The sequence below is a fragment of the Macaca thibetana genome, chromosome 7, assembly GCF_024542745.1.
Source record: "Macaca thibetana thibetana isolate TM-01 chromosome 7, ASM2454274v1, whole genome shotgun sequence".
NCBI lineage: Eukaryota > Metazoa > Chordata > Mammalia > Primates > Cercopithecidae > Macaca > Macaca thibetana.
Window position 1 is genome coordinate 61,768,302 of NC_065584.1, and position 13,367 is coordinate 61,781,668.

At 37.8% G+C, this 13,367-nt stretch overlaps 1 pseudogene across 1 annotated transcript; it reads left to right on the forward strand.

The window, feature by feature from the left end:
- The first annotated feature begins 252 nt into the window (after window positions 1-252).
- LOC126957886 (60S ribosomal protein L13a-like) lies at window positions 253-915 on the forward strand (annotated as a pseudogene). Its single transcript, XR_007726999.1, has one exon. The product of XR_007726999.1 is annotated as a 60S ribosomal protein L13a-like (transcript).
- Window positions 916-13,367: the final 12,452 nt, after the last annotated feature.

A 13,367-nucleotide genomic window follows, 5' to 3' on the forward strand; every position in this document is an offset into this window, starting at 1 on the left:
CTGTTTTCTCTTCCACTCATCTATGGGATTACTGGGCTTCCAGTTAAGGTTTTCAAGGGACACTGTCTCTCTTCCTACAGGGAATGGGGATTCTGTCTCGTTCTCACCCTCTTTCCCCTTTTTGACTCTCTTTCTTTTTTGACTGGCTATGGGAGACATGCTGTTCATCTCCAAATTTCTCTGCTACCTGTAGGGCTGCCTGTTTCTCAGCATCAGTTAGAATTTTAAGAGGATGTAGAGAAATAGGAACACTTGCTTTCCCAGGCGGCTGCCGAAGATGGCGGAAGTGCAGGTCCTGGTGCTCCATGGTCGAGGCCATCTCCTGGGCCCCCTGGCAGTCATCGTGACTAAACAGGTACTGCTGGGCCGGAAGGTGGTGGTCGTACGCTGCGAAGGCATCAACATTTCTGGCAATTTCTACAGAAACAAGTTGAAGTACCTGGTTTTCCTCCGCAAGTGGATGAACACCAATCCTTCCCGAGGCCCTTACCACTTCTGGGCCCCCAGCCGCATCTTCTGGCGGACCGTGTGAGGCATGCTGCCTCACAAGACCAAGCGAGGCCAGGCTGCCCTGGACCGCCTCAAGGTGTTTGATGGCATCCCACCGCCCTACAACAAGAAAAAGCCGATGGTGGTTCCTGCTGCCCTCAAGGTCGTGCGTCTGAAGCCTACAAGAAAGTTTGCCTATCTGGGGCGCCTGGCTCACGAGGTTGGCTGGAAGTACCAGGCAGTGACAGCCACCCTGGAGGAGAAGAGGAAAGAGAAAGCCAAGATCCACTACCGGAAGAAGAAGCAGCTCATGAGGCTACGGAAACAGGCCGAGAAGAACGTGGAGAAGAAAATCGACAAATACACACAGGTCCTCAAGACCCACGGACTCCTGGTCTGAGCCCAATAAAGACTGTTAATTCCTCATGTGTGGCCTGCCCTTCCTCCATCGTCGCCCTGGAATGTGAGGGACCCAGGGGCAGCAGTTGTCCAGGTGCCACAGGCGGCCAGGAACATAGGAAGCTGGGAGCAAGGAAAGGGTCTTAGTCACTGCCTCCCGAGGTTGCTTGAAAGCACTCAGAGAACTGTGCAGCTGTCATTTATCTATGACCAATAGGAAGAGCAACCAGTTACTGTTAGCAAAAGGGAGCCAGAAGACGGGCTGGAGGGCCCTACCTTGTGAGTGGGGCATCTGTTGGACTTTCCACCTGGTCATATACTCTGCAGCTGTTAGAATGTGCAAGCACTTGGGAACAGCATGAGCTTGCTATTGTACACAGGGTATTTCTAGAAGCAGAAATAGACTGGGAAGATGTACAACCAAGGGGTCATAGGCATCGCCATGCTCCTCACCTGTATTTTGTAATGAGAAATAAATTGCTTTTAAAGAAAAAAAAGAAAAGAAATAGGAACACTTTTACACCGTTGGTGGGACTGTAAACTAGTTCAACCATTGTGGAAGACAGTGTGGTGAGTCCTCAAGGATCTAGAACTAGAAATACCATTTGACCCAGCCATCCCATTACTGGGCATATACCCAAAGGATTATAAATCATGCTGCTATAAAGACACATGCACACGTATGTTTGTTACAGCACTATTCACAATAGCAAAGATTTGGAACCAACCCAAATGTCCATCAATGATAGAATGGATTAAGAAAATGTGGCACATATACACCATGGAATACTATGAAGCCATAAAAAAAGATGAGTTCATGTCCTTTGTAGGGACATGGATGAAGCTATAAACCATAATTCTGAGCAAACTATCACAAGGACAGAAAACCAAACACCACATGTTCTCACGCATAGGTGGGAATTGAACAATGAGAATACTTGGACACAGGGTGGGGAACATCACACACTGGGGCCTGTCATGGGGTTTGGGGAGGGGGAGGGATGGCATTAGGAGATATACCTAACGTAAATGATGAGTTAATGGGTGCAGCACACCAATATGGCACATGTATACATATGTAACAAACCTGAACATTGTGCACACGTATCCTAGAACATAAAGTATAACAATTAAAAAAAAAAAAAGAGTAACATAACATTCTTCCAAGAGAGTTTAAATACTTGGGTTAAATCCTGGAAGGCCTCTATGTGTAAGTGAATTTGAAACTTGCCTAGAGAAAACTTGAAGCAAGTTTTCTTGTGTCAAGCTGTGGGCAGGCTTAAAGATGGGTTGTTACTCATCTAGAAAAGAGAGGAGGAGAAGGCATCCCTTAGCTTCCTTCCTCCTTTCGGGGTGACCCAGGATGTAGAAAAAGATAGAAAGGGTATCCCCCTTCTCCTCTTTCCTCCCATCTCCTTTGGGTCCTAGCAACTGATGTAGGTGCTACCCATGGATTCAAGCATGACCTTCACCAATAGATCTGGAGAATATAGCCAGCATAAATAGTCATGTTCACCTGCTTGAGGCCCTAGCTCTCTGCCCTACTGGCTTCTGAGACCCACTTGGCCCATAAGGTTCTTGAGATTCTTAGGGACCCAGGAGAGATTGTGCACTAGTTGAATTTGGGAAAGACCCTTTGATGGAGGGAGTGTCTTAACTCTATCCTTACATCCTCTTACTACCGCATGGGCAAAGTTATAAGTTCCTAGACAATGGAACCAATTGACTTCTAAACATAAGATCCCTTTCTTGCTTAGATGACAAAGTAGCTGGACAATGAACAGGTGCCTCAAATGAATGTAAGAATTGAATGACTGTTTTTCCTCTGATGGGGATAACACTGAGATAAAATCTGTCTTGCTAGGGTAGCTTCCTCCCAGCTGTTGAAAGGAGAATTTTCCTGTCTACAAATAGGGCATAGAGCCTAATCACTGAGAGAGGGACATAAAAGAGAAAGGAATCGGGGAACTAGAGGTTTTGTGCAAAGGGCCCAAAAAGATGCCCACAGAGAAAATTCCCATCCTAATAGGTGGAACTGTAGGGTTTGAAATGTTAGGTAAAAACTCCGACTTCAAATTCTTTTTCCAGGCCAAGGGTAGAAAGAGAGAGTTGAGCCTTAATAGGTTGTCCCCATAATACACTACCCAGCAGAGGAAAACTAATTTGTCTCATAGAGGATTGCTAAGATTTACTGAACAATGCTGAGCTCTTATGTGGACTATTTTAAAAAATGGAGAGAAGGGTATTCTCTCTGGGTGAAATGTTCCCCTATACAGTGTCATGAATGTCTATTATTGAGAAACAAAAAGGCCCTTGCTAGACAAAAGTTAAAGCTGAAATCTTGAAGTTACCCCATCTCTAGAAAATCACAGAAGCAACAATTCTTTGAGTTATATTCCTGGTTACTAAGGCACTTGCTGACTTTTCTTAACAGGAGTATCTCCCCAGACTGTGAAAATACCTACATCATTGCATACAAATAAGGGATAGGAGACATAGTAGCCATGAAAAGAAAGGAAGAAAATGTAATTAAAAGGTTGGAAAGTCCTGACGGCAACACTCTGAGGGGTTGTCAGAGGCTGGAGTTAGTTCAGGGAACTGCAGGTAACACCACGGTATAGCCTCAGCCAGATGCCCTCAGTTGCCCTAGGACCTTCTTCCAACCTCACATGATGGCTAGGTCCTTCATGAAAGGAAATTGGATTGAAACAGAGCCAACATTCCCACCACATGACAGTGATGGGGAGTTGACAAAGTCCTCTCCAGCAAGCCTGTCCCCTGAGTCTTGTAAGGCTGGTAGCCATGCTATTCATCTTTAATTGGCTGGTAGGGACCCACTGTTTTGTTTAATTTAAAAATCTGAGGGTGAGAAGCCTTGGAAATGAAAGTAAAGAGTTGGAGATCCACTCCTACTCACCCTTCTAATGTTTCCTTTCTCAGACAATACACAAAAATGTTACGGTCTCACCAATGCACCACAATGCAGCAGTCTCATTGTGAGGTATCACCCAGAGTTCTTTGTCTCATAACCTAGAGAATTAAGGAGTATGGAAAAAAGGGTGGCGTTGGAGTGAAGGTTTACTAAGTGAAAGAAGAAGGCTCTCCACTGCATATAAAGGGCCCAGAAGAGAATTGCCATTTTTACATAGGGTTTTATATGATACTGATGGGGACTGAGCATCTCATTTGCATGAGCTATAAATTTCTGGTAGCTCCATCCCACCCTCCTAGTGCACATGCTGACCCTTAGCTTGAGTTACTCCATATTGCTTTGTTCCCCTTACTGCACATGTGTTAGGGGATGGAATTTTCCATTGTGGGCATGTCTGGGCAAGTCACCTGTGTAGCCTTTCTTATCTGTACAGCTGTAGGCATGTCCTAGGCAAGCTCCCCTGTGCAAGTTCCCTTATCTGTGCCTGCAGCTTGAGTTTTCAGGCTGTTACTTTTGTTTGAAAGAACTCAACCAAGGACCCAGCCTAACTGCCTGCCTGACCAGTTTTACCAGTTTTTTCCTTTTTTGTCTCTCATTTGAAACAAAAAGGGAGCAGAGATTATCTCTGCTTCTTTTTGTCATTGCTCTTCCACTTTGCTCTACTCCTAGTATTCTCTTTCTCTCAGTTACTTATCTGAGTTAGAACTCAGTATGGCCAACCCGATTGAATTTCTCTATGACTTTTATCCCAAGTGCCTGTGACAATCTTATTACAAATTCATAGTTAAATTCTGGGGTAGATGAAAGGAAATCTGATTGGCTCCACAAGTTCTAGTTGATTTGTTTCCCTCGGGAAAGTGGTTCTTTCCAGATCTAACCAGTCACGATCAGGAGAAATATGTGGCAAAAATATGACCACTTGGCCTTCCCATTCATCAGAGGTTGCAAACAGAGTCAGTTCATTCATATCAGGCATGGAACCCATCTAATTTTAAAAGGCAGAGTAAATATAGAACTTCTCCCTTCATCTCTTGGAAGTCACCTAAAAGCAACCAGAAAAAAGAAAATAAAAACGCATATATATAGTCAACAAAAATTAGAGACAATTAAAGAACAAATTAAAAACTAGATGAGAGTAGCATCACCCAAATGGCAGAGTAAGCACAAGTTAGCTTCACACTACCTCCCCCGCCAAAAAAACAAAACAAATGTCTACACACCAAGATTATCACTGTCAATAATCTTCAACTCACATCTGAGGATGAGCCAGTTCCTAGGGCTACAGAGAAGTGAAGAAACTACAAGACGATGGATAATTGTTTCTGTCTCAACCTAGGAGAAGCATCACACATGCCTGAAGAGAGAAAATCCCCCAAAGGTAGCCAGAGACAAATGAAGGTAGTGAGAATATCATCCACAGCCCTTAAAATTCTGTTCTCTTTCTCAGACAAAGGAAATGCCAAATCAGAGTGACTGTTTAGCAGCCGTATGCTGTAGGAAGTATGTTCCATGAGTTCCCTGGGCACAAGCCCCTAGCCAGCCTTCCCACATAGCCTGGGATCACTTTGGGATCTCTCCCATCTGGGACAAGCAGTGCACTGAACATTTGCTAATGCCAAGGCAAACCTTGGTTTAATGTGCTATCTTGTGCCCAAAAAGAGGCAGTGATCTAGCATGAAATAATTCAACAGCTATGTTCCAAAAAATCTCTAAGTAAACATATCCAAGGAAACCAAAACAAGACAGAGAAAACTGGAACAAATAACTAATCCTCCAATGCAAACACATATCCATACATCTATGAGAAACAACACCAACAGAACCATGACTTCCCCATACAGACAAAGCAAGAAGTCACTGACTGACCCTAAAGAGATGGCAATGTGTGAGCTCTCCGATTAACAGCTCAAAATAGATGTTTTAAGGAAACTCAGAAAGCTCCAAGATAACACTGTCAAGCGTTCAAAACTTTATCTGAGAAATTTAACAAAAAGATCAAAATTTTTTACAAAGAAAATAGAAATCCTGGAAATGATAAATACATTTTGTGAAGTAAAAAAAAAAAATGCACTAGAGGTTCCCAATAGCAGAATGAATCTAGCAGAGGAAACAATCATTGAGCTTAAACACAGACTATTTGAAAATACAGTGATAGGAGAAAAAAGAATGAAGAATGCCTACACAATATAAGAATCTTATAAGAAAATTACCTCAAAAGAGTGAATCTAAGAAATATTGGTGTTAAAAAGGGAGTTGAAAAACAGGAAGAAGTAGAAAAATTATTCAAAGAAATAATAACAGAAAACTTTCCAAAACTTGATAAAAATATAAATATCCAGGTACAGGAAAGTCAGAGATCATCAAACAGATTCAACCCAAATAAGGTGATCCAAAGGCATATAATAATTAAACAATCAAAGTCTAGAACAAAGAGAGGGTCCTAAAAGCAGGAAGATAAAATAGGCAAATAATCATATAAAGAACTCCAATTAGTCTGTCAACAAACTTCTCAATGGAAACCCTTCAGGCCAGGAGAGAGTAAGAGGACATATTCAAAGAGTTGACAAAAACAAAACAAAACAAAAAAACAAAAAAAACCTGCCAACTGAGTATGCTGTACAAAAGCTACCTTGACACATGAGAAATAAATAAAGTCTTTCCCAAGCAAAGAAAAGCTTAGACAATTTATTACCACTAGACCTGTCTTACAAAAATGCTAAAGGGAGTCCTTCAATCTAAAAGAGAAAACACTAACATGAAAAAAAATCTTTGAAAGTATAAAACCCACTAGTAAAAGTGAGTTCACAGAGAAATTCAGAATATTCTAATACTCTATCGTGGTGTGCAATTCATTCATATTTCTAGCATGAAGAATAAAAGACAAATCTATTGAAAACAATAATAGCTGCACACTATTAAGAGATAGGCAATATAAAAAGATGTAAATTAAAAACACAAAAAGTCAAAATGTGGGAAGATAAAATTAAAATATGGAGTTTTTTTAGTTTTTCCTTTGTTTTAATTCTATTCTTTTATTTGTGATCAAAGATAAGTTATCATTAGTTTGAAATAATTTGTTATATCTATAAGATATTTTCCATAAGCATTATGGTAATCACAAAGCAAAATGCTATAACAGGTATAATAGATAACACTAGAAATAAAAAGCAATGAATTAAAACATACTACAAGAGAAAATCACTTAACTACAAAAGAAGACAATAAAAAAAAGAAAGGAAGAGAGGAGCTGAAAAATACAACCAGAGGCCAGGTGCAGTGGCTCACGTCTATAATCCCAGCACTTTTGGAAGCCAAGGTGAGCAGAGCACCTGAGGTCAGGAGTTCAAGACCAACCTGACCAACATGGAGAAACCCAGTCTCTACTAAAAATACAAAATTAGTGGGGTGTGTTGGCGCATGCCTGTAATCCCAGCTACTTGGGAGGCTAAGACAGAAGAATCACTTGAACCCAGGAGATAGAGGTTGCAGTGAGCCAAGATCATGCCATTGCACTCCAGCCTGGGCAAAACTCAAAAAAAAAACAAAAACAAAAACAAAATCAAAAACAAAAAACAGAAAACAAGAAAACAAGAACACAGGAGGTAAAATAGACTACAATTAGAATACTGTTAAAAAGGCAAGGAAGATCACAGTATGCTGACAGAAAGTTCAATACAGCAAGAATATATGGTAATTATAAATATATATGCAGCCAACACAAAACAACTAAGCAAACATTAATAGATCTGAAGGGAGAAATTGACTGCAATATGATAATAGTATGGGACTTCAATACCTCACTCTCAGTAATGAACAGATCACCCAAACTGAAATAGGAAAAGAAACATCTGAGTTTGGCTATGCACTAGACCAAATAACCCTAACTGACATTTACGGAACACTTAATTGCTGCAGAATACACATTCTTTTCATCAAATATAGAACATTTTTCAGAATAGACCATATGTTAGGCCACAAAACAAGTCTCAAAAAACTTTAGCCAATTTGGAAAACATTTCAGAATGTCATCCATGATAACTTTCTCAACCTCACTAGAGAGGTCCACATTCAAATTCAGCAAATGCAGAGAACCCCAGTGAAATATTCCATGAGACAATCATCCCAAAGATGCATAATCATCAGATTTTCAAAGATCGAAATGAAAGAAAAAATGTTAAAGGCAACTAGACAGTAAGGCCAGGTCACCTACAAAAGAAAGCCATCAGATTAACAGCAGACCTCTCAGCTGAAGCTGTACAAACCAGAAGAGAATGAAGGTCAATATTCGACCTACTAAAAAAAAAAGGAATTCCAAACCAGAATTTTATATCTGGCCAAGCTAAGCCTCATAAGCGAAGGATAAATAAGATCCTTTTCAGACAAGCAAATGCTGAGGAAATTTGTTACCAACAGAACTGCCTTACAAAAGCTCCTAAAGGAAGCACTAAATGTGGAAAGGAAGGACCATTACCAGCCACTACAAAAACACACTGAAGTACACAGACAAATGACACTATGAAGCAACCACATAAACAAGCAAAATCACCAGCTAGAATCACAATGACAGGATCAAACTCACACATATCAATACTAGCCTTAAATGTAAATGGGCTAAGTGTCCCAATTCAAAGACAGAGAGTGGCAAGCTGGATCAAGTACCAAGACCCATTGGTACACTGTCTTCAAGAGACTTGTCTCACATGCAGTGACACACATAGGTTCAAAATAAAAAATGTTTTAAAAATGGAGGACAATCTACCAAGCAAATGGAAAACAGAAAAAAGCAAGGGTTGCAATCCTAGTTTCTGACAAAACATACTGTAAACCAACAAAGATCATAAAAGACAAAGAAAGGCCGTTACATAACGGTAAAGGGTTCAGTTCAACAAGATCTAATGATACTAAATATATATGCATCCAACACAGTAGCACCCAGATTCATAAAGCAAATTTTTAGAGACCTTCAAAGAGACTTAGACTCCCACACAATAATAGCAGGAAAATTTAACACCTCAGTGACAATATTTGACAGATCATTGAGGCAGAAAATTAGCAAAGATATTCAGGAACTGAACTTAGCACTGAATTAAATGGACCTGATACATATCTACAGAACTCTCCACCCCAAACAACAGAATATACATTCTTCTCGTTGTCACATGGCACTTACTCTACAATAGATCACATAATTGAAAGTAAAACACTCCTCAGCAAATGCAAAATAACTGAAAGCATAACAGTTTCTCAGACCAGAGTGCAATCAAATCAGAACTCAACATTAAGAAATTAATTCAAAACCACACAACTACATAGAAATTGAACAACCAGCTGGGAGCAGAGGCTCACGCCTGTAATCCCAGCACTTTGGGGGGCCGAGGCAGGTGGATCACAAGGTCAGGAGATCGAGACCACCCTGGCCAACATGGTGAAACCCTGTCTCTACTAAAAATACAAAAATTAGCTGGGTATGGTGGTGCGCACCTGTAGTCCTAGCTACCGAGGAGGCTGAGGCAGGAGAATCACTTGAACCTGGAAGGTGGGGGTTGCAGTGAACCAAGATTGTGCCACTGCACTCCAGCCGGGTGACAGAGCGAGATTCTGTCTCAAAAAATAATAATAATAATCAAAACATCTAAGAAATATGGAATTATGTTAAAAGGCCAAATCCATGACTCATTGACATCTCTGAAAGAGAGCAGCAGAAAGCTAGCAACATAGAAAAGATATGTGAGGATATCATCTGGAAAAAATGTCCTCAACCTCACTAGAGCAGCTAACATTCAAATTCAGGAATGGTGGAACTGTAAATTAGTTCAGTCATTGTGGAAAGCAGTGTAATGATATATCAAAGAACTTAAAACAGAATTACCACTCGACCCAGCAATTCCAGTATTTGGTATATACCCAAAAAAATATAAATTGTTTTACCATAAATACACATGCACATATGTGTTCCCTGAAGCACTATTCACATTAGCAAAGATATAGAATCAAACTAAATGGCCATCAATGGTAGACTGGATAAGGAAAATGTAGTACATATGCACATGAAATACTACGCAGCTATAAGAAATAATGAGGTCATGTCTTTTTCAACAACATGGATGGAACTAGAGGTCCTATGTGAACTAACACGGTAGCAGAAAACCAAATACTGTGTGTTGTCACTTATAAGTAAGAGCTAATCATTGAGAACACATGAACACAAAGAATAAAACAACATACACTGGGGCCTACTTGAGGGTGAAAAATGGGAGGAGGATGAGGATTTAAAAATTACCAATCAGGTTCTGTGTTTATTACCTGGATGATGAAAAATTACCAATCAGGTTCTGTGTTTATTACCTGGATGATGATACCCGTGTATCAAACCCCCATGATATGCAATTTATATATACATATCAACTATGTACACATATCCTTGAACCTAAAATAAAATTTTTTAAAAAGAAAACACAAAGCAAAACAGCAGATGCAAATGTGATTTCATCGGTAGTAACATTAAACTTAAATGACCTCCAGGCAAAAGACAGAGATAGGCAGAAATATCTGTCAATCATGAATGAGATAGGTAAAAGAAAATGAAAGAATATGATCCAATTATATGTTTTTAAATAAAATATACACTTTAGATTCAAAGACACTAAAGGAATTAAGGTAAAAATATTGAAAAATATATTATGCAAACAGCAACCAACAGAAATAGAGTCGCTATACTAACATTAGGCAAAATACACTTTAACACAAAATGCTTAATAGAACAAAGGAATGTTTAATGACAATAAGGTCACGCCATCAGGAAGACATAACAATTATAAATATTTGAGCCTAATAACAGAGCCCCCAATAACTAATGCAATTGATGGGAGAAATATACAATTTAACAGTAACAGCTGGAGAATTCAAAATCTCTTTCTCAATAATGGATAGAGCAATTGGCAGAAGACCAACAAGGAAATAGAAGACTTGAACAAAATGTTAAACCAACAAGACCTAGTAAATGCGTATAGGACACTACCTACCAACAGCAAAATATATATATTCCTCTCAAGTGCACATGGAACAACCTCCAGATGGACCATATGCTAGGCCATAAAACCAGTCTCAATGCCGTTTCTACTTCATAATTTATTTTTAATCTAACCTAGTTTTCTATTTTTTCATGATTCAATCTTCTTACATTTTATCTGTCTAGCAATTTATCTATTTCTGGGTTTTCCAAATGATCAACATATAGTTGTTTACAGTAGCCTTTAATAAATCCTTTTAATTTCTACAGTATCATTGTAATGTCTCCCTTTTTGCCTCTGATTTTATTTATTTGGGTCTTCCCTCCTTTTTCTTATTTAAACTGGCTAAAGTTTTGTTGATTTTGTTTATCTTTTCAGAAAACTAACGTTTCATTTTGTTGATATTTTTTATTTTTAGTCTCAATTTTATTTATTTCTGCTATTATCTTCATTATTTCTTTTCTTCTACTAATTTTAGGTTCAGTTTGTCCTTGCTTTTCTAGTTTTCAAGATGTACCATTAGGTCATTGACTTGAAATCTTTCTACTTTTTTGATGTAGGCATTTATTGCTATAAACTTCCCTCTCAGTACTGCTTTTGTTGTATTATGCAGGTTTTTGTATGTTGTGTTTCCATTTTCATTTGTTTCAAGAAATGCAGTAAAGAAAGTTGCAGGATCAAAAAGCAACAAACAAAAATCAGGAGCATTTACATATATCAACAGCAAACAATCTGAAAAATAATCCAAGATAATAATCCCATGTATAATAGACAAGAAAAAAGTTACCTAGGAATAAATTTAACCATAGAAGTGAAATATCTCTCCAGTGAAAACTATAAAACATTGATAAAAGAAATTGAAGAGGACACAAATAAATAGATAGATGTCCATATTCAAGGATTGGAAGAATCCATACTACCCAACACAATATACAGATTCAGTGCAATTTCTATTAAAATACCAAAGACACTCTTCACAGAAATAGAAAAAAACAATTTTAAAATTTATATGAAACCACAAAAGACTACTATTAGCCAAATCAATACCAAGCCAAAAGAACAAAGCTGGAAGCATTCACATTACTTGATTTCAAATAATATTACCAGGCTATAGTAACTGAAATAGCATGATATTAGCACGAAAGACCAATGGAAGAGAATATAGAACCCAGAAATAAATCCATCCATTTACAGTCAACTCTTTTTCAGCAATTGCACCAAGAATATATATTGGAAAAAGAATAACCTCTTCAATAAATACTGCTAGAAAATTGGATATTTGTGTGCAAAGAAAACAAAAAAAAAACTAGACCCCATTTAATCATAAAAAAGTTTTATCAGTGTTTCATCAATGGGTGAATACATAAGGAAAATGTGATATATTTACAGAAGAAAATGCTATTTGACCTTAGAAAAAAAGAAATTCTGTGTTTTTCAACATGTATCAACCTAGAGGACATTATGTTACATGAAATAAGCCATAGAAAGAGAAATGAACATGTTCTTACTTATAGGTGGAATCTAAAACAAACTCACAGAAGCAGGGAGTAGAATGGTGGTTACTAGAGTTGGAGAAGTTGGGAGAATGGGATTTGTCAAAGGACACAAAGTTGCAATTAGGAGCAATAAATGATAAGTATTTAAGGTGATACATGCATCAGTGTAGTGTGGGAAGAAAAAATAAAATAAAATAAAAATTAAGATGACATATATGTTAATTTGCTTTTTTCAATAATCCCACACTCTGTGTGAATATATAATATCACCGTGTACTCTGCAATTATATACAATTATATTTTGTCAAAAAATAAAAATAAAATTTAAATTTAAAATTTGTAGCCTATATTTGGAGTATTTAATGTATAAGGATGCAATTTTGTGACATCAACAACTAAAATGACATAGGAGAGACTTGTCAAAAATAGCAGAGTTTTCGTGTATTACTGAAGTTAAGCTGGTATAAATTTAAATAAATGTAATTCTTATAGTAATCTCAAAGAAAATAGCTGTAAAGTATACACAAAAGGAAATGAGAAAGGAATATAAATGTCTTATTATAAAATCAGCTAAACACAAAATAAACCGTAATGTAGAAGATGAAGAAAAATAAGCTATAATACATATTTTAAAAATAGCAAAATGACAGAAGTTCCTCTTTTTCAGTAATCACTTTAAATGTAAATGGATTAAATTGTTGACTCAAAAGAAAGAGATTGGAAGAATAAATAAAAGCACATGGTCCAACGATGTGCTATCTACAAAAGACTCACTTTTGATCCAAAATCAAAATAGGTTGAAAGTGAAAAAATGGCAAATAGTAACCAAAAGACAGCAAGTGTGGCTATATTAATAGCAAAAAGACTTTAAATCAAAAAATATTGCATGAGACAAAGAAGGATCTTATATATTAATAAAAGGTTCAATACAGAAAGAACATACAACAACTGTATACACGTAATAACAGACCATCCAAATGTATGAAGCAAAAACTAATAGAATTGAAAGCAGATTAGACAGTTGCACAATAATAGTTGGAG